Consider the following 23554-nt stretch of genomic DNA (forward strand, 5'->3'; position numbering starts at 1 on the left):
TTTAGGGGTGGGAGAAAAAATCGATTCATCGATGCATCGCGATTCTCTCTCCAACGATTCTGAATCGATTCTGAGAACTTCAGAATTAGTTTTGAACTTAGTTTTTAACCAGATATGCGATGACGCTGAGTTTGCTTTAGAAACACCCGTTATCTGCTTTCTTCCAATTCCTCACACACACACATACATACACCAATCAAACTTTCCGTAAAATAATCTTTCATAAGTTCGTAAAGGTTGAGGCGAATTACGAGGACATTCACCGGCGTCATTGCACAGGATGCGTTGTGAGAGACGCGCACTTTGTTTGATGTTACGTTACACTTGAAGCGTGCTGTCTCGCCTTTCAGTATTTTCCTTACAAATGCTCTACGAAGTCATCATTTATGTGGTTTGGATTGCAGTGGACTTTTATATTTAAAATATGAACTTCACTAACAGAAGGCTGCTTTCAATTTCAAATGCTGCTGACGCGGGCTTTGTTTGTGTAGACTGCTCGCGCACGCGGCTGTGCGACTCCGTGTATACTTGTGCAAAATTAACGTAAACACAGCCAGTCTTAAGCGATTAAACAGACAGGAAAAAACACTTTACTTGTATTTCAAAAGAGATCCGTGCGTGAATGCAGCTTAATAGATCTCTCGCAGTCTATGATGTCATAGTAAAAAACAACAGTAAAGATGAAGAAAAATCACTCACAATTCTTGAATGGAAAACGTTCAGATAATCTTAAATAGGCTACTGAAAGCACTATTTGTTTGTTTATGTTTCTATGCTCCTCTTTATTATTTGCTACTTGTATGTTTTGAAGTTATATTAGTTTAAAATTCTTAGCATACAACTGTTTTAATTTTTTTTTTTAATTTGTAATTTAAAAAAAAAAGTAGGCTACTTAATTACCTAAGTAAACTAAGGAATTAATAGGGAAGGGAGTGGAGGGGAGGGGAGTATCATTCTTATCATATGTATCATTCTTACATACTGTGAATCGTTTTTTTTAATCGAGAATCGTTTTTGAATCGAAAATCAATTTTGAATCGATTCTTGAGCCTAAAAATCGAAATCGAATCGAATCGTGACATTTTCTGAATGCGGATTTACCATAGACTGTAAAAAATATGGACAAAGCGTCTGTGACGTCACCCATAGACTTTCTGAAGAACAGGTTTGAAGCCGTTTATGGGGGGTATGGGCGGCGCCATCTTGGAAAGTCTTGGGAAATCCTAACCCCGCCCACCATAGACTATGCCGCCCACCTTCTGACGCAGCGCGCGTCACTCAGCTTGCTCTGCTACTCCGGTAATCTCTGTGTATATTTTAGGCAACGAAATATGTTATAAAACACTATACTAACTCTTTTCGTTTTCATTTAAAGAAATCTTAAACATTATAGCCACACAAATGTGGTTCAGGCAACGCATATTGATTATATTCAACTGCACATAACGTTTGCCTATTTATGAAAAAACAAAATATAAAACACAAACCTGCCTCTTTTCATTTTAAATATAATATAAAAATATTAAACATTTTATGGTCCAGGCAATATGTGCATTTGTACTAAACAACAGATTTTGCAGTAAACAACATTACAGATCATCTCCGTTGTATTAAAATTTAAAATGACAAAACTCAACCCAGTCTCTTTTTGTTAAATTTCAGTTTTATCAATATTAGCCATTATAAAAGTATAAGTAAAAGGTACAAGAAGCTATACAAATAAAGCAAACAATTCAGTCAAACATACAAAGTCAGCGCTCTAGTCTAATCATACATCGGTAAAGTTAAATAGCTTATAAAGTTATGAAACTTCCCCTCAGCCAAAACGATTGCCCAGGAAAAAAATTATAGATTCACGAGACCAAAAATCGCCCGTTAGATATACACAAGACGAATTATATCTCATGTTTAACCACTACAGAGTCCGCGGCATTGGCGGCAAACCTCAGAACGTCTAGCCGATGAAAGGTTGCTTCAGGCGGGGTACATGAACGCCGAGCGCCCGTTCATCGCTGGATCAACTGGATAAAATTTTCATAAATCTTTAAATAAACCACAGATTTGAGCTTTAAACAACTACATTCTCGCCTGAAAAACTCTTAAAACTACATTTCATGATACAGAAACAGTAGTATTATATATCAACTGTATTAAAAAATGGCGCTTATGTTGTCATTCTCCGTGGCGCTGCCTATGCTGTCAATCAAGCTGTCAATCAAAGTTAACCACGCCCTTATTGTCATACATTTTATATCTAAATACGATCTAAACTATCGAGTTAGAAAAAAATTCACCCCCCTCACAGTTGTCAGGCACTCGGAAGCTATCGAAAAATACAATAAAAGTCCATGGGACCAACCTGTAAAAACATGAATTTATGCTGTGAAAACGGACATTTTAACATGGGGTCTATGGACATTTGCTCCCTTTTGGGACCTGCCCTAGCGGATTTTAGATGTATTGCAGTTTTCCGGGTAGGCTTCATTTTTCAGATCAGAATGTTGCCGCTTGGGATTTACAAAATCAGACCCGTGCAGGACTCTGAGTATTATTATAATTATTATTAGGGATTCAAGCACTTCAGTACTGAAACCCTATTGTAATTGTTAATTTACTTTTAATTTGGGTAGCTATAACAGGGTTATAGATTTGAGATCGGACCATAGGTGGCGCTATAACTGTTAAAAAGCTTTAAAAACCACATATTTCATTAGTAAATTGCCTTATTTGCTTAAAGGCCTTAAAATGCTTGAACCCTGATAAATGCTGCTTGCAGCTTTAATTATCATTATTATTATTGCAAGTAACGATGGGTTTTTTTTTTCTGAGTTCTAAAGTTCGGAGCTTCATTTCACTAAGTTTTCTTTCTACCGCTGTGATTTTCAGGTGCTGAAGATGATCAGGAGTGTCTGAGGATTGCTCTGATCGGGAAGACAGGAAATGGGAAGAGTGCAACAGGAAACAGTATTCCGGGAAGAGATTTGTCAGTGAATTAAGACTAGATTCAGTCACTACAGTTTGTGAAAAGAGAGTTGGCGAAGTTGATGGGCGACCAGTAACTGTTGTTGATACTCCAGGTCTCTTTGACACGACACTGACAAATGATCAAGCAGTAAAATAAATATTGAAATGTATTTCCATGTCGTCACCTGGACCTCATGCGTTCATCATTGTGCTGAGTTTGGGAAGATTTACAGGAGAGGAGATGGACACAGTAGATCTGATAAAGAAGATCTTTATGATTGATTTGCCTTGACTGATTTTTGTCTTTAATTCTGTTTTTGTCAAAATGTATATACATTTTTTCCTCCAGTTTCTGGTTAGAGAGGAAGCTCAGGGAAGTTTGTGTTGTTGCTTATTTTCTGTTATTATTTTAGGCCTTACTCTCTCCTGAAGATTTATCCCCATCTTTTGTTAAGCCTTTTTGATATATGAAGGAAATAAATACTTTTACTTTTCCTTAAAGTTGTGTTATGTTTTCACTCTGAGACTGAGGCTGAAGTGTGTTCTGCACATATCTTTAAATCTCTACGTTATCATACTTTCTTTTCCTTTGTTACCTCTCCTCCGACCCCTAGACTGGGAGGGGATCGCGTCACGGATCGCTCTGAGACTAGCGCAGCTTCATTGGAAAATCCAGAATCGTAGTCATATGCCAGACAAAGGGTCAAAACACTTGCAAACAATCCACCATAAAAACACAAGAGACGAGGGAGAGCGCTCAGATGTGCAGTGTGACAACTACAAAACCTCAGTGAGAAACAACAGAGAGATATAAGTCGTCTTGTGTATATCTAACGGGCGATTTATTTATTTTATTTGTCTCATTAATCTATAATTTGTTCCCTGGCAAAATGTTAAGGTGAGGACAAAGTGAAGTTTCATAGCTTTATTTAGTCTATTTAACTTTAACGTTGTAGCCTAGAGAGCTGACTTATGTTTGACTGAATCGTTGGCTTTATTATTGTATAGCTTCTTATACCTTTTACTTTTCTTATACCTACTTATACTTTTATAATGGCTATTATTGATCATTAAAACTGACATTTAACAAAAAAGGTTATATCGTTTTATTTTATATATTTAAAACATATAAAATAGCCTACATGTTGCCTACATTCTCTTCACTGTATGCACATATATAATAAAATAAAATGACACAACCCTGTCTCCTTTTGCTAAATGTTAGTTTTAAAGATCAATATTATATTGTTTTTTTTTATTGATCATATTTTTAAAATGAAAACAAAAAGAGTCAGGGTTGTGCTTTATATTTCGTGTTGCTATAAATATGCAGTGAAGATAATCAATTGCGTTGCCTGAACCACATTTGAGTGGCCATTATGTTTACGATTTTTTTAAATGAAAATGAAAAGAGGCAGAGTGGTGGTTTATAACATATTTTGTTTTATTTGTAGCCTAGATATACATAAAGAGATGTTTTTGATAAAGTTAATAAACCAGGAATAGGATTGGCTCTTCATGCAGATGACAGAGCATTATGGAAGAGAGGCCGTAATATTAAAAATGTGGTTAAAGGCATTCAGGAGTCAATTAAAGAAGTAGAAGAATGGTCATTGGATTGGGGTCTAAAGTTTTCAGTCTCAAAAACACAATATATGTTATTCACAAAACAAGAGGAATGAACATTTAGATCTGAAGTTGTATGATCAAATATTAGAAAGAGTACCTGTTTTCAAATATCTTGGATTATGATTTGATGGAAAATTAACATGGAAATGTCATATCAGTAAAATTGAGTCAAAGTGTAAAAAGATCTTAAATTGCATGCGTACGGTTGCTAGTCACATTTGGGGAGCTAGTCATAGTGCATTGTTGTGCATGTATCAAGCACTGATTCGTTCTTGCTTTGATTATGGATGTATTGTATATGGTTTGGCATCCGAGTCTTTACTGAAAAAAATAGATATAATTCAATCCAAAGCACTAAGAATATGTTGTGGAGCAGTTAAAACATCCCCTGTAGATGCAATTGGAGTAGAAATGCCTCTAGATATTAGAAGGGAAAAACTGGCAATTACATACTGGGTAAATCTTCAACAATCAGCAAATAATCACCTTACTCACAAAGTATTGGAGGAGTGACTTATCATCACCCAAGGTTAATTTGCCATCCAGCACAGTAGGTGGCGATAATGCTCCCTTGGAGTTAATCGCCATTAAAAAAGAAGAAGAAGAACTGAGTAATGCGGAAGTGACCGGCAAACACCGACAGCTCCAGCACTGAACCCCATTCACACTCAGTGTTCCCGAAGCTCGCTCGCTGGTAAGTTGATGGAATTACTGTGTTTTTCACTTTTAAACACTTCAGCCGTCCTCTAATGAATCTAGGCAGTAGTTGTGTAGCCAGCTTTAGTTAGTGTTTATTGGAAGAGAATAGTTAACTGCAGCTAGCTTAGTGACCAACACTTCACTAATGTTCGCTACCAGTCAGAAATGTGTTAATTAAACCCTGAGGTCGTAGTTAAATAATGTGATGTTGCACTTCAGAGTTTTTCTGTCAGCCCTGTTTACATACATGAGGTGGTCAGAATATTAGAAACACATCTGGATATATAAAGCAAATAAGTACAGCAGCAGCACCCCCACAAATAATAAGACTTCAATGCTAAAACCTGTAAATGTGTGTAAAATCCTGAACATTATAGAAAAGCTGAATTTATGGCTGAGCATACAGTATCATAATGCAATAAACTTATAATTTGCATAATGTGTTGGATGAGCAAAATGATCATCCAGCTTCTTCCTTAATGTTGTTGTGTAATAGGCTAACAATTTGAATAACTATAGTGTTTTGTATATATATATATATATATATATATATATATATATTGTGGACTAATCAACTGTGTATGAAAATTTAATCACAGTAAATAAAAAACCACAACGAGTCATAACAACGTGTCCTCTCTTGACGCCCCGTTCGGTGGGGAGATTCTTAAAGAACCGAACAGGAACAGAGAGGGATAATGAGGAATAATTTGAGGGAAATAGGGCTGCAGGAATTAACATTTAAAGGAGTGTTGAGCATATGACAGAGCACAGGTTAGGATATTGTTAACTTTCTTAAGGGAAACTGGTTTGTTTAATAGGTTATGAGGATAAAATAGGGATATGGATAAGTGTGTTGGGTAATGAATGAATGTGTGTTAAGTGTTTTGTTTTTTTGTTTTGTTTTTTGGTGAAAACTAGATTGTAAGCCTATTGTCTGATTCACACTCCGGAGCAGAAGGGGGCGGTAATGCACCAAAAGCTGGTTGCCAACCGCCGTTAAAAACAAAGAAGAAGAAGAAGGAGCCCAAAGAAGAAGACCTGAGGAATGCGGAAGTGATGCGTGTCGCGGAGCAAACACGGACAGCTCCAGCACCCATTCATTAATTTCCATTGTTTACGAAGCTCGCTCGCTGGTAAGTTGATGAAATTACTGTGTTTTTCACTTTTAAACACTCAAGTCGTCCTCTCATGAATCTAGGCAGTAGTTGTGTTTTATGTAGCCAGCTTTAGTTAGTGTTTATTGGAAGAGAATAGTTAACTGCAGCTAGCTTAGTGACCAACACTTCACTAATGTTCGCTAGCAGTCAGAAATGTGTAAATTAAACCCTGAGGTCATAGTAAAATAATGTGATGTTGCACTTCATAGTTTTTCTGTCAGCCCATACATGAGGTGGTCAGAATATTAGAAATACATCTGGATATATAAAGCACATAAGTACAGCAGCAGCACCCCCACAAATCCTCAATGCTAAAACCTGTAAATGTGTGTAAAATCCTGAACATTATAGAAAAGCTAAATGTATAGCTGATCACACAGTATCATAATGCAATAAACATATAATTTGCATAATGTGTTGGTTGGATGAGCAAAATGATCCCCCAGCTTCTTCCATAATGTTGTTGTGTCAGAATAACAATTTGATTAACTATAGTGTTATGTATGTGTATGTATGTATGTATGTATATAGGCCTAGCCAATGTAGTGATGATAAAATCGGTGTTATATGATCATATTTTCTTGATCTAGTAAAAACTCTAGCGGCTGCATTTTGGACTAACTGTAGCTTGTTTATTGAGGATGCAGGACAACCGGCTAATAAAGCATTACAGTAATCTAGTCTCGAGGTCATGAATGCATGAACTAACTTTTCTGCATCAGAAACTGATAGCATATTACGTAGCTTAGCAATGTTTCTAAGGTGGAAAAAGGCTGTTTTTGTAACATATGAAATATGATTTTCAAAAGACAGGTTGCAGTCTAGTATAACACCCAGGTCTTTTACTGTAGAGGATAAAGCAACAGGACATCCTACAATGTTAAAGTTGTAGTGTGAGAGGTTTTGTGGGCAGTTTTTGAACCGATGATTATTAACTCTGTCTTGTCTGGATTTAATAAAAGAAAATAACGCGTCATCCAATCTTTTATATCTTTAACACACTCTGTCAATTTGGATAATTTAGCGTTTTCATCTGGCCATGATGAAATATATATTTCAGGGTTCCCGCGGGGTCTTAAAAAGCCTTAAAAGCATTGAATTTATTAATGTGGAAATAATACCTTAAAAAGTCTTTAAAAAGTCTTGAATTTTGATGTCTGGGTCTTAAAAATTGTGCTGTATGTAACTTCTCCGTATTGTATTTTTCCTCAAAAGTTTCATTTGTCAACCACGATTATTTTGATTAAATAACGTAGTATATATAAAGAGTGGCGGAACCAATAATTGAGAATGCAACGCAGCCCCGGGTCACAGTGCACAGGACTGTGAACACGTGATGCCTTCAACACAACACAAGTTAGCCTACAAAGCGGAGCTCTCTCGCGTGCTACCAGTAGCCCGGGGCTTGATATGAGGTCGCTCGCCAACAGGCAGTTCACATACCGCGTCTTTTTGCGTGCTCAAGTTTATTAAAATGTGGGCACGCGGCAAGCGCTATTGAAGCAGCGCGCAATTTTTTTCCACCCGCAGCCAGATGGACAACATCTTCCTTGTTGCTGTGGAGAGTGCGTTGTATGGTTGCTTAGCAACGACAGACGCCACAGGAAAATCAGACCAAATGTTATTAATAATATTAGATAAGCGGATGTGCATTGTACATGTAAGTAATTAATCTTTTTTGACTCATTCTTTTTATAAAAAAATATTTAAAGGCTGAAATATGTGAGGTTTATCTTTTTATAAAACCATTTTTGTAAAAACTTTATTTGAACTTGTACATATTAGTAGATAACATGCTGCAAGACACTCCTTTAAAATCTGGCCATCATTTTTAATAGTATTTTGATGTTTATGTAAACAAAACTTGCATATTGATCATTTTATTTGTTATTTGCGGGATTTCGACAAACTCTGTAAATTGATTTCATAATAATCGTGAAAATAAATGTTCATGCCATTTCAGCTCTAGTTATGATCAACTAAAATAAGCTATAATTATTTGTTTTTAGAGTATATTATGCAAACTACAATTTTCTAAAATAATCTCTGAGCCTGTTCAATCTCTATTAGGCTATTAATATGCTGCTTCGTAATGTAAATAAATATGAGATGAAATATATTCTATTAGAGGGCAAGTTTGTTTTAGCTTATTTTCATTTTAGGCCTAAGGTTTTGGGCATTTGGCATGTTGTTGGGTGTGGAAGGTTACTAATGTGATTGCTTTGTCTGTAAATTAAATTAATGCTTTTTCAATTACTGAATTCATTGAAATAAAAATATTTTTCTCAGAATTCTTTTAATTAAATTTTTTTTGGTTATGCGCCGTGTAGGTCTTAAATTTCAATCTTTTTGGTCTTAAAATGTCTTAAAAAGGTCTTAAATTTGACTTACTGAAACCTGTAGGAACCCTGATATTTGAGTGTCATCAGCATAACAATGGAAACTAATTCCATGTTTCCTTATAATATTTCCAAGTGGCAGCATATATATTGAGAATAACAGAGGGCCTGCGGCACTCCATAGTTTACTGGAGATATGATTGATTTTTCTCCATTCAAATAGACAAAATGGTAGCGGTCAGATAAGTATGATCTAAACCAGCTTAATGCTTGTCCTTGTACACCAGTATAATTTTGTAGTCGATCTAAGAGTATCGTGTGATCTATAGTATCGAACGCAGCACTTAGATCAAGTAAAACTAGTACTGAGATACAGCCTTGGTCAGAAGCTAAAAGTAAATCATTTGTGATTTTAACGAGCGCAGTTTCAGTGCTATGATGCGGCCTGAATCCAGACTGAAACTTTTCATAGATGTCATTTTCTTGCAAGAAAGAGCCCAGTTGAGTGGACACAACTTTTTCTAGTATTTTAGACATAAATGGAAGATTTGAAATGGGTCTATAATTTGCTAGATTATTATGATCTAATTGTGGTTTCTTAACCCTTTAACCCTTTATGACCTACCATAGAACAGTTCTGCCAGAGTATATCTTTGTATTTTTACACGCTGTGCTGTCATTCTTTTGAGTATTTTCATATGCCATACATCAAAATAATCCTTACTCTCCCAACTTGAAGGTTATGTTTGTAATAAATCAATAGCAACTAGATAAATATCTCAAAAGTGCAATAAACAAAAAGAAAAACAATTTTAATTATTTTTTTTCTACATATTTTATTCAATACAAAAATTGGATAAATCTCAACCTCAAACTTGTCAATGTGGAAAATGTGCATAAAACAATTTAAAACTATACAGAATTGATTTGAACTGTTTACATACATTAGTTTTTAAGATACACTCATTTTTATACTCATTCAAAAAAAAATTAAAAAATGTAAAATATCCAATTACATTTGTGGTCAAACAGATAACATTTTTCTTTTGAATATTGATTGAACATTGAAATGGATAAAATATAAAATAAATAGACCCTGTCAGTAGAGATGCACCGATTACAATTTTCTGGGCCGATTCCGATTTCCGATTTTTCATTAAGTTTGACCTGCCGATACCGATTTTAGCCGATTCCGATTTAATTTTTTCTAACCACTTTACAGCACACATAAATATTTATTTTATATCTTTTCTGTAATAGAACATTTTACAATTTGGATAGTACATATTTTTTGAACAGATAAAACGCTATAAAATAGAACTATATAAATTACTCCAGGTGTGGGTAATTCACACACATCTAAAGTGCAGTGTTATCATGGAGGAACAATTTCCTTTTCACATTCAATATCCAATCATTTTTTATATATGTATATAGTAGGGCTGTCAAAGTTAGCGCGTTAATAACGCGTTAACGCAAAATCATATTAACGGCACTAATTTTTTTAACGGTCGATTAACGCAGCGCGTATTTTCTGTTTGACCCATGGCCCAACCACTGGTTGGAGAAACGGAGATACACAGTGTTGCCAACTTAGCGACAATGCAGACCCCTTTAGCGATTTTTTTTTCCCTTCAACAAAGCGCGCAAACCTTATTTAGTTTCTGAGAACCGGTACCGCGTCCGCCGGTACTGCTCTCTCAGCACGCGCGCGCTCCTCCCTCTCTCTCTTTCTCTCTCGCTCTCTCTCTCTGCGTCTCGCGTGGAGGAGCAGCGCTTTAATTCAGTTAAACACAGATGTTGCTTCACTAGCAAGTATAGCCGAAATCAGAGCACGGATATTGTCTTTATCGTATGTGTATTTGATTTCACCAGACGACGGCTCGATTATCAGAATCTTTGTGCAGATTAACTTAACATCTTGGAAGGGAGAGCTGTTTATGTTTATTGGGTCGCGTTTCAGTCACCATTTCAAATTCATTCCGTTGTTTGACAACAGAAACAGTAAAATATACCAATGAAAACAGTTTTATTCAGAATTTAGCTTCATCAAAATGGGCGCAGAGAGAGACAAAGTACAATGTAGCCTAATAATAAATCCTAAATGTACATTTAGCATTTTCAGAAGAGCTGCCCTGTCATGCAAAAATCTAAACATGTTTGTTAGTAAATTGCTCAGTGCAAAGAAAGAGAAGTAATGGAAGCCTGGCATTTCTTTGTTCTTTCTACATGCATCTAATAGACATGAACAAGTTCTTTGAAAAACATCTATGACCTTTGAAACATGTCTCGTCTTCATGCTCTATATTGACTATGTCTATGGTTTCAATAATAAACATACATTTCCATAAAGCATCTACAGTATATTTATCCATGCCCATGTTGATTTAGAGTATTACAAACTTGAAAAGTATTCATTTAAAGTACATTTAGAACAAATTAAAAAAAGTGTGATTAAATGCGATTAATCGCGAGTTAACTCATGCAATCATGCGATTAATCGCGATTAAAAATTTTTAATCGATTGACAGCCCTAGTATATAGCAAACTAAACGTCTGTACGTAAACAGGGAATGACAATAAAATAATATTTAAATAAAAATAAAACATAGCCTTGCAGTATAAAGATATTTCTCAAAGCACACCCACACAGGCCTACTGCAATCACTTGTATAAACGGAATAATAAAACAAGTTTAAATGGGTACATTTTCTATATATATCAGTCTTAGTTTTCTTTTCTGACATAGCCTTCTCCAGTTCTTGTTAAAACACTCAAATTCTGTGCATTTGGGGCACTTTTTTTTTTGAAACCCTGTTTTGTAAATCAAAAGTGTGCTTTCCCTTTAATTGAGCGTGAGCAGTGCAGCAAATAGACTCGGCGCCGAAACACACGCTTCACTGCTCACGACGCTCCTGCTCGACGCTCACGCGCTGCTCCTGCTCGCCTCCCGTTGTCAATTCACGCACTCATTGATTAACATGCACGCCGGAAAGAAATACGCGCTTGCGGTCTGAACAGACGTACAGTGAGGAAAATAAGTATTTGAACACCCTGCTATTTTGCAAGTTCTCCCACTTGGAAATCATGGAGGGGTCTAAAATTGTCATCATAGGTGCATGTCCACTGTGAGAGACATAATCTAAAAAAAAAAAAAATCCAGAAATCACAATATATGATTTTTTAACTATTTATTTGTATGATACAGCTGCAAATAAGTATTTGAACACCTGTCTATCAGCTAGAATTCTGACCCTCAAAGACCTGTTAGTCTGCCTTTAAAATGTCCACCTCCACTCCATTTATTATCCTAAATTAGATGCACCAGTTTGAGGTTGTTAGCTGCATAAAGACACCTGTCCACCCCATACAATCAGTAAGAATCCAACTACTAACATGGCCAAGACCAAAGAGCTGTCCAAAGACACTAGAGACAAAATTGTACACCTCCACAAGGCTGGAAAGGGCTACGGGGAAATTGCCAAGCAGCTTGGTGAAAAAAGGTCCACTGTTGGAGCAATCATTAGAAAATGGAAGAAGCTAAACATGACTGTCAATCTCCCTCGGACTGGGGCTCCATGCAGGATCTCACCTTGTGGGGTCTCAATGATCCTAAGAAAGGTGAGAAATCAGCCCAGAACTACACGGGAGGAGCTGGTCAATGACCTGAAAAGAGCTGGGACCACCGTTTCCAAGGTTACTGTTGGTAATACACTAAGACGTCAGGGTTTGAAATCATGCATGGCACGGAAGTTTCCCCTGCTTAAACCAGCACATGTTAAGGCCCGTCTTAAGTTTGCCAATGACCATTTGGATGATCCAGAGGAGTCATGGGAGAAAGTCATGTGGTCAGATGAGACCAAAATAGAACTTTTTGGTCATAATTCCACTAAACGTGTTTGGAGGAAGAAGAATGATGAGTACCATCCCAAGAACACCATCCCTACTGTGAAGCATGGGGGTGGTAGCATCATGCTTTGGGGGTGTTTTTCTGCACATGGGACAGGGCGACTGCACTGTATTAAGGAGAGGATGACCGGGGCCATGTATTGCGAGATTTTGGGGAACAACCTCCTTCCCTCAGTTAGAGCATTGAAGATGGGTCGAGGCTGGGTCTTCCAACATGACAATGACCCGAAGCACACAGCCAGGATAACCAAGGAGTGGCTCTGTAAGAAGCATATCAAGGTTCTGGCGTGGCCTAGCCAGTCTCCAGACCTAAACCCAATAGAGAATCTTTGGAGGGAGCTCAAACTCTGTGTTTCTCAGCGACAGCCCAGAAACCTGACTGATCTAGAGAAGATCTGTGTGGAGGAGTGGGCCAAAATCCCTCCTGCAGTGTGTGCAAACCTGGTGAAAAACTACAGGAAACGTTTGACCTCTGTAATTGCAAACAAAGGCTACTGTAACAAATATTAACATTGATTTTCTCAGGTGTTCAAATACTTATTTGCAGCTGTATCATACAAATAAATAGTTAAAAAATCATACATTGTGATTTCTGGATTTTTTTTTTTAGATTATGTCTCTCACAGTGGACATGCACCTACGATGACAATTTCAGACCCCTCCATGATTTCTAAGTGGGAGAACTTGCAAAATAGCAGGGTGTTCAAATACTTATTTTCCTCACTGTAATTCACGAGGTCTCCTGTGAGTGTTCCGTGTGCACGTGTGATGCTGATGTTGCGCGATGTTAATCTGCGGCGCCCGAGTGCATTTGACCGGCATACAATCGGCTTTTGTCAGACTCACCAGCCGATCAATCGGTGCATCTCTACCTGTCAGAGCAATTAATAATAAAATAAATATAAAATAAATAAATAAACTGTACTTTACTTTTCAGACCTAAACAACATCCCTACATAAACACAGGCAACTCTAGCTGTGATAATTTTTGTGACAGTTCCTGTCCAGAATTATGCAGAGGGGCACTTGGCATGCCTCGCACATGAATGGAGTGCTTTTCCCACACAGCCTGCATTTTCTGCGCCCCCGTGTGGCTTTTTTTGAGCCAACTGTTCCAGAAATTCAAACAGGTAAGTGCTGGTAGCTCTCCCGTGCTGGTTGTAAGGACACCCCACACAGCTCCACTGACAACTGTTCTTGGAAGGCCTGATGTGTCATGGGCTGCTCCTCCTTGCTGCTACACAGTAACTTGTGCAGCAAGTAGTTGTTAGTGACAGCAATGTCAATGAAATGGTGCAGTACAGTCATGTACCACTTCTTGCTTTTCTTCCACGAGGAATAGTAGCCAATCAACTGATCTGACAGGTCAACTCCCCCCATGAAGCGGTTGTAGTCTTTCACAGCCGGAGGAATTGGAACATCCAACTTCTTGTACTCACTGCTGGATTTGCACACTCTTTTCACTGTGTCTCCCAAGTATGCAGTGTGCAGAGTAGTGCACACACTCACTTCTCGTGTGTCCATCCACTTTGTGAAAAGGAGCGATCCCTGTCTGATCCACCTAATCGATCCCCGTGGAGATTTCTTTGACAGCGCATTTACTTTGGTGTTTGGGACACCAATTCTTGTGTCTCTGATGGTTCCACAGGCTCCAAATCCCAGGTCGTAAAGGTGCTGAAAGAGTACTGGGCTGGTATAAAAATTATCACAGTAAATGTGATATACAGATCCCAAGAACTCCTTCCTGACCAGCGACATCACAGCATCAAACGAAAGTCCCTTCCCACTTGCAACATTGGACTTCCCTGTGTAGATGTTGAAATCCACTGTGTAGCCACTACAATCACACAGCACAAAAAGTTTTATTCCCCACTTTGTAGGCTTATTTTTGATGTACTGTTTCAGGCTGATTCTGGCTTTGGTGGCTACCATGCGCTCATCCACGGAAAGGTTTCTGTCAGGGTGGTAGACAGCTTTGCAGGCTACGCGCAAACTGTCATATAGAGGCCGTATTCTATGCAGACAGTCAAAATCAGCAGTGCCCTTTTTTTTGTCATTGGCAGCATCTTCTGCAGGGTCGCTCAAGTGCATATTCCATGTGATGCTGAGGAACCGGTCTCTGGACATAACCTTTTGAGGGAAGGGAACATGGAAGATGGATTCAACACGCCAGAAATCTCTGAGCTTTGGAAGCTTTAGAATGCCCATGTACAGTGTGAGGCCAATGTATTTGTAAAGTTCTTCTTCAGTGATTTCAGTCCACTTGAATTTTTTCCCTGCAGCAATATTTATTGCTGCTTTTTTATTAGTGTTGGAACACAGTGTTTTGATAGTGGACTTATCAAAGTACATTTTGAAAAGCTCAGTGGGTGTTGGGCTGTCCACTGAAGTTGACAGAGGTGGCTGCACACCTGGCTTTCTTTTGGGCAGGAAATGATGGGGGGGTCTAGGCAACTGGTCAGGGTCCTTTTCTGTTTTCCACCCACCAGATTGATTAGGGGCAGTCTCTAATGTAGAGCCCTTACCACGGGACCTTTGGCTCCGACTTCTGTAGCCTCTGGTGTTAGCCCTCCGACCATAACCTCTCCCACTGCAAACTGGCACGGATGGCTCAGAGGTGCCGGGTGACTCAGAGGTGCAGGGTGGCTCAGAGGGCTCCAATGGCTCTCCAACAGTTTCAACACTACAACAAAAAAGGTAAGTAAAATGGTAAGTAAGTTAGATGTTTTTGTATAGAAATGTAATATAGAATATAGCAATATAGAACTGACTAAATGAGTAAATGGTGCGTCATAAGCTCAAGTTCATTCTATGTTTGTTTTGTTTATTATCTAACTCAAAAGCAAATTATATTTCATAAATATATACTTACATGTCCTGGGACGGATCTATACCGTCAAGAAAGTCAGCTTCGTCCCCACTTGAAACGGAATCAGGGGCCGATGAGCACACGGAGAGTTCATCGGCATCGGACGCAATTAGAATTGCCAAAACCTCCGCGTCCGTGTACTTTCGTTTAGACATAATGTTACGTGCGCGCGCGTGTGTGTGAATGTACTTGTATTTGTAAAAGTGTATTTGTGAAAGAAATGATCTAATCAAGCAATGATAAAAAAGACAATAACGATAAGAAAGAAACATATAGCAAATTTGGAGTCAAACGGGAGTCAAACGCATGGTCAAATGACGCAGCCTGTGACGTCACAGCATGCGACACACCCTGGGGTCATAGTGCACAGAACGTGATACGTCAATGAGCCATCGGAAGACGTAACTATCAATCGCAGATCTACAAAACATGTGTTCTGAACATGTGTGCAAAGACGTGCAATGCATTTTTGTGTGTTTTTTTGGAAACGCATATTACGCAATTTGTACAGACTCATTAGAGGGTGAAAACAACGCAACAGGAGCATGTTGGAGGCTTGATCTGAACATGTTACATCTCTGGTTTTGTATGCAAAAAGAATTATTGAGCTAGCCATTTGGTTTCAGTTTCTATAGGCTCTTAAACAGACACACGCAAACGGGAGCGCCGGCGCCCCCGTCGGTCTTAGAGGGTTAAGGTACGCACCATGAAAAAAGCAAAGGAAAAATTTTTTTTTTTCATTTTTTATTCAATTATGATAACAATAACAACAATCAATATTTTTTTTAAAATTAGACCCTACAGTATTTTAGATACAGTCCTCTACCAAACGGTTCAGATGTCTGTTCATAGTAAAAGAACAACATTCAGAACAAGTCATATTAAGTGCAATTTCTTGACCAATAAAAAATCTGATGGCTGCTATTGATGGCTCCAAACACATCAAGTGTGTGTATGTGTGTGTGTGTGTTTTAGTTTTAGTAAGAATTGATTAGTACGGAGCCCCCCTAGTCCCACTTTGTCAAAAAAACACGAGTTGAAAAGACCACAAGTTACTATCTTGAGGCCACGACTTACTATCTTGAGGCCACGACTTACTATCTTGAGGCCACGACTTACTATCTTGAGGCCACGACTTACTATCTTGAGGCCACGACTTACTATCTTGAGGCCACGACTTACTATCTTGAGGCCACGACTTACTATCTTGAGGCCACGAGTTAGTATCTTGAGGCCACGAGTTACTATCTTGAGGCCACGAGTTAGTATCTTGAGATACTATATTGATCAAATATTTTTCATCAAATATGTAATTGAATAATATTAAATGTATCATTTTAACAACACTTACCCTTTTGTTCATTGTAAATAGCTCATTTTACCAACATTAGCTCATTTTACCAACATTAGCTAATTTTACCAACATTAGCTAGCTTCTCTACCATAAAATGACATCTCAACTGTTTGGTAGAGCATGTTTTGAAAAAATTATTTGACCCTTATAAGACTTATTTTTGTTTAATTAAGTTACATTATGTTTAACAACTCCTCTGAAACGATATGTCAACAAAATAGTTTTACCTTTAAAAGTCCCGCCGATATGCGTCATCAAAGGATGAGTTCATTTTCGCTGTGTCATGTGCTGTTTGAAGAAACAATGAAAAGGCCATCTAGTGCCATCTAGTGGATTTTTATAGCATTGCACAACTACACCAAACGATAGAGATGGCTCATTCAGGTTGAGTTAAGCTTGATGCATTTTTCAATTAAATATAGTGACTTAAGGCGGGCATACACTGTGCAATGTCTGTGCGATTTCAGCAAGGAACCTACTCACACTGTGAACTAAGTAGATTGCATGCGATGTAAAGCCAAAGCTCAGGATTTATGTGCTCACACTGTACGGTCAGAACGTAAATCCTCGTAACGGGTTGCGTGTATCATGGACGATATCATGCCTATTCAGAGATATTGTCAAAACAAGCATCAGCTATCAATATCAAGAAGATTTAGCATTTCCAATTTATATATTAAATTATTAGTAGGCTAGTATTATTGTATTATCATTATTATTATTAGGGAAGGCTACTTGTATCATTAAACTGATAGGGTATTATAATTAAATTGCCACGCAGCAATTTCATAGCGCATCATCGCATAACCAACGCGCTGTGAGGATAATAAAATATTAGCCTACATTGAAGCTTTACTTTTCCTCATTAAAATTTTTCTAAAACATTTAGGTCGATTACAATGAATTATACACATATAATTAATTATTAACAGTCTATAATATGTCCGAACACTGCAATAATTAATCAATGAAAATTAAAAAACGCTTTATTTCAAAAACATTTTTTAATAATAAAAGAGGCAGTGAAAGTGTACATCGCAGGTGGCTTGGAAGAAGTGGGTAATGGTTAATCCATTTTGCAACACGAACTGGAGGTAAGCAACAGTAATTTGTAGCTTTGAACTACAGAAAGATCTCCCTTTTTTATGTTTTTTTTTTTTTTTTTTGCTGCAGATGAAACTGTTCGCGCAGGCGCAGTGAGGGAAAATACACTGAGTTTAGGGCAATCAGTTCGTAGCTCTGCATCAATTGTGCGATATAGTCACGAGGAGCGACCAAAATTTGTAACATGCCAGAAATTCTTCCAACCATCCGATTGCCGGCCTCTCGTTTCCCCCTGTACACTGCACGAACACTGCACGACAAACGACGCATAACAAAGCTGAAAATCGACCCGACCCGAAAAAGAGTCGCACGAGTCAGAATTCGGCTCAAAATCGGACGAAAATCGCACAGTGTATGCCCGCATTTTAACCCTCTGAGGTCTGAGCTGTTTTCTGGGCCCTGGAGGTGTTCTGACATGCTCTGACATTTCTGGTTATTTCTGTTTCTTGTGACATTTTCATGGTTAAAGTCTAATTACACTGTATTCAGCACAAACTCTGCTACAATAATATATCAACAGCATGTATGTAAAAGTTTGTAGTTTTGAGATAATGACATTTATGCGTGGTTTGTGAAAATACAAAAAAAAATTCTCACTGAAATAAGGCCATGAAACCCATACTGATTATTTCTTCACAAGACTTTTGAAAATTGTATGACGTAGCCTAGAATATTTGCTGCAAAACTATGTGAAAATCACCCTGACTGCTCATTCAGATAAGACAATATATTGATTTAAAAATTTTACGACGTGTTTTGTGTGAAAAAGCCTTATGCGAGAGCTCATTAATATGTAAGCTTTTCTCACCTGAGAAAGACAAAGAACCTCCCCTGACGGCCCTATTAGGAGCTATCAGGCCCTGTCATTCTGGGCAACCTTGCACAATACTGTAAATGAGGAGATTTAAAAAATAATGGCTTTTAAATTGTTTGGATTTATTTACAACACAGCATCGTCCAAAGATACACAACACATGCCAAAAAAGCACTTATTGAAAACAATGATCCAAAGACAGAGACCTTTGTGCCATTCCTAAAAACATACATACCTTTAATTTCCAAGGTGTTTGATTTTCACTTTACCATGTACAGAGACTCATGTGAATTTTGAATTCAGCAGTCCTCAGTGTCATCTGGGCCCTGAAAAAAAAGTGAACATACTGATATCAAGAGAAAGGCCTGCACGATTTTGGGAATACATGTTAGATTTTTCTGGTTAAAATTGTTTTTTAAAATTCACAGAATACACACACACACACACACAAATGTTTCCAACAAGATATAATGAACAGTGAACACCAGGTTTGTTGTGCCTTGTAGGCATAAGCTAAGTATGCGCAGTGCTGGATAAAATAATAATAACCTATAACAGTATAAATCTTCCAAAAGATTTAAGTAACAACTAAGCTAGAGAAAAATATATTGATTATCATGTTACTTAAAATGTTTCCATTCGTGGTCCATATGAAATGAGATAATAGTAAAAACATGAAGCTGTTTGTTTTTCAAACGCGATCGCGATCCAAAATATGATACATTCAAATGCGATCACGATCCAAAATATGATACATTCAAATGCGATCACAATCCAAAATATGATGCATTCAAATGCGATCACGATCCAAAATATGATACATTCAAACGTGATCACGATCCAAAATAAGATACATTCAAATGCGATCACGATCCAAAATAAGATACATTCAAATGCGATCACGATCCAAAATATGATACATTCAAACGTGATCACGATCCAAAATATGATACATTCAAACGTGATCACGATCCAAAATAAGATACATTTAAACGCGATCACGATCCAAAATATGATACATTCAAATGCGATCACGATCCAAAATATGATACATTCAAACGTGATCACGATCCAAAATATGATACATTCAAATGCGATCACGATCCAAAATATGATACATTCAAACGTGATCACGTTCCAAAATAAGATACATTCAAATGCGATCACGATCCAAAATATGATACATTCAAATGCGATCACGATCCAAAATATGATACATTCAAATGCGATCACGATCCAAAATATGATACATTCAAATGCGATCACGATCCAAAATATGATACATTCAAACGTGATCACGATCCAAAATAAGATACATTCAAACGCGATCACGCTCAAATATAAAACATTATGGTTACCAAATACATATCTACGTTTGAGCAGATATCCACAAACACAGTAACAGTAAACACGGGTCTAAATATTATAATATTCACCATCTAGCAACAGTTCAACTGCAATGTGAAATTTATGCAACAATAGCAAACTAATATGTAAGAAATTCTTACCTTATCTTTCTTGTCTTCAAATCGCGTTCTTCTTCTCCTGATGTAAATCCAATGTAAGCTCAGGCACGTCTTTCAAACTCGACGAAAAGTGAAGTGAAGTGTTTTGTTGTTGAGGTAATGAGCGCGTTCGCGTTCCATGTGGAGATTTGCATGTGAATCTCTTTTGCGCGAGTAGGCGTGGCCAAATTAACTGTAATGAGCAAGCGTTTGAGAATCTGGACATCTTGTTGGTTTTATACAAATTACTTAAACAGAGAATATTTGTTTTCGTTTTGAATCGGATAATTTAAAAGTACACACTTATATGTTTATAAAGGTTTATGGCTCATAAATGTGTGACAAGTATTCGCAGAGTTTTGTTTCAGTTTATAGACGTGCTCAAGAAAAAGAAGTTCACCGCGACAGAGAGGCAGAACGCACACCCTGTTTATTTTCTTTATTTTACAAAAGCACAATGTTTTGATTTGATTGTAAGTGGACACATACAAAAGTAGAAATATCACAGATTCTTTTTTTATATTTCTTTTTTCTGTATGACCATAAATGACGGAGAAATTTAAGTTTATAGTGCTACAATGTGGAGAAAATCCAGCAAAACGCGCCGGCGCGTTTGTCGACCTCAGAGGGTTAAAGTGTGGTCTACCAAACGGTTGAGATAACTGCCAGTTTAAATGTTCTTGGAACATGACCTAAAGATAAAGATGAGTTAATAATATTGAGGAGAGGCTCTTCCACTACAGGTAACACTTCTTTCAGTAGTTTAGTTGGTATAGGATCTAATAAACATGTTGTTGTTTTAGATGAAGTGATAAGTTTATTTAACTCTTTTTGTTCTATAGTTGTAAAGCACTGTAATTGTTCTTGCGGGGGGATAATTGAGACTGAATTATAAGGCGCAATTGAGGATTGAACGTTTACAATTGTGGTTCTGATGTTTTCTATTTTCTCAGTGACGGGCTATTTTGTTCGGGTGACGTCTGTTTATTTGTTAGTCTAGCCACGGTGTTAAATAAAAACCTTGGATTGTTTTGGTTATTTTCTATTAGTTTGCGGAGGTGCTCAGCCCTGGCCGCTTTTAGGGCCTTTTTATAATGTGACATACTGTCTTTCCATGCGATTCTAAAGACCTCTAAATTAGTTTGTTTCCATTTACGCTCTAAATTACGGGTTACTCTCTTTAGAACATGTGTAGTATTGTTGTACCATGGTGCTTTAATTTTCTCTCTGACCTTTTTTTAATTTAATGGGTGCAACAACATCCAATGTTCCAGAGAGAATGGTGCTCGTAGTGCTAGTTAGTTCTTCTAGTTCATCTGTTTGTTTGGGTTCAGGCAGCAGATGAGACAGATTAGAGAAGCAATTTGAGAAATTATCTATGGTGGATGGAAGGATTAATCTGCCTGGTCGATAACGTGGCGCAGCATGACATATTACAGCAGTACGTAATATGCAAGTTACCAAGTAATGGTCAGTGACATCACTTTGTGGAATGATATCTATATCGGTTGGATCGGTTCCATATGATATAATTAAATCGAGTGCATGATTAAAATGATGAGTTGGTCCGGTGACGTTTTGCTTGACCCCAAAGGAATTTAATAAATCTATAAATGCAGCCCCTAACGCATCATTTGAATTATCTACGTGTATGTTAAAATCTCCAAGAATTAATGCTTTATCGACATTGACCAATAGATCTGAGAGAAAATCTGCAAACTCTTTTAGGAAATCAGCGTAAGGCCCAGGCGGTCTATATACAGTAGCCAAGGCTAGTGATAATAGGGAAGTTTTTCTAACATCTAAGAGCGTAACATTTAGTACAAGTACTTAAAACGAAATAAACTTATAACCCGTTTTCTGAGTAACATTGAGAATATCTCTATAGATTGTTGCAACACCGCCGCCACGACCAATCAGACGGGGCTCATGCTTATAGGAGTATCCAGATGGAGTAGACTCATTTAGACCGAAATAATCATTTGTTTTAAGCTAGGTTTCAGTAAGGCAAAGTACATCGAAGCTATTATCTGTGACTATTTCATTTACAATCACTGCCTTAGGTGTGAGTGATCTAATGTTTAGTAGACTTAGCTTTAAAAATAGTTTTTGTTTGATAGCAACATTTTCTGTTTTAATAACAATTAGATTTTTCCTAGATGCTGCAGTAGAATTATTATTTGATCTCATTAAACGAGGAATAGACACAGTTTCTATGCAATGTTCTACACTAGTATATATCATTTAAATTGGTGCAGGAGAGACTATGATTTGGACTTTTGTTTACTAGTCATCTAATGGTATTTAACATTTTGGAGATGTTATCCGACAGAAGATCCACTTCCGAATCCACTTGGGTGTAAGTAGGGTTGTAAAGGGGTGGAAAATTTCCAGAAAGTTTCTGGTAAATTTCCATGGGAAGTTAAGCGGGGGAATTTTGGAAATATTCATTACCACGGCAACCGCTTGCGTGTCCACTGTACACATAAGAGACGGATAAATACATTATTTAAGGTTATTTCTATTCGTTACAATATTGATATATGAACTTGTTGTCAAGTAAGCCCTGTTGCGAGCATGTGTGTCTCTCTCTAAACTTTCAGTGTGCTGCACTGCTCTAGTTGACTTCTGCGCCTTTCCCCCCGAAAATATCACGTTAATTTTGAAAACGTAATTCCTTTTGTGGATCCTCTTGGTCATTCTTCATGTTTCTTTGACAAATATCAGTGTCTCAGTCTCACGCACGCTGTACGTGAGTTAACCACGCCTACTTATTTACATGTCACGGAATACACAGAATAAAAAAATCTGTTACGGTTGACATTTTCTTCCGCGGTACCGATATATACCATCATACCACCCAGCCCTACTTATGTGGTAAATAAAGTTATGCTAGCTTATTTAGCATCTAACTTATCAGCTTGCTATTGTGGAATATCAAATTTAATTTACCCTTTAATGCAAGTCAGCTTTAAATCAGCGGTCTAAACATTGTAATAGTCAGGGGTCTTGTTAGTCTTTGATCTTCCAACTAAGAGCTGAACTGTGTGTGAATGTTACGTTATCTTAGTTCTCGTGACCATTTGTTGTTTATATCATCTTTGATCTTCCAACTAAGAGCTGAACTGTGTGTGAATGTTACATAGTCTTAGTTCTCGGGACCATTTGTGTTTTGTACCATTTGGGGAAGTCAGTTGGGGGCAAGAGC

At 37.4% G+C, this 23554-nt stretch overlaps 2 protein-coding genes across 2 annotated transcripts in view; both read left to right on the plus strand.

The window, feature by feature from the left end:
* Positions 1-3462, plus strand: part of LOC308682545 (uncharacterized protein) — a 53159-nt gene extending 49697 nt beyond the window's left edge. The window contains exon 3 of the mRNA XM_081352334.1: positions 2887-3462. The gene's annotated coding sequence lies outside the window, so the exon portion shown is untranslated. The remainder of the gene's footprint in view (positions 1-2886) is intronic.
* A 1788-nt stretch (positions 3463-5250) lies between these two features.
* Positions 5251-23554, plus strand: part of LOC308682283 (uncharacterized protein) — a 38493-nt gene continuing 20189 nt past the window's right edge. Inside the window, exon 1 of the mRNA XM_081351923.1 lies at positions 5251-5287. The gene's annotated coding sequence lies outside the window, so the exon portion shown is untranslated. The remainder of the gene's footprint in view (positions 5288-23554) is intronic.

Source organism: Scardinius erythrophthalmus (genome assembly GCF_964197995.2).
Source record: "Scardinius erythrophthalmus genome assembly, chromosome: 1".
In the NCBI taxonomy this organism is placed as follows: domain Eukaryota; kingdom Metazoa; phylum Chordata; class Actinopteri; order Cypriniformes; family Leuciscidae; genus Scardinius; species Scardinius erythrophthalmus.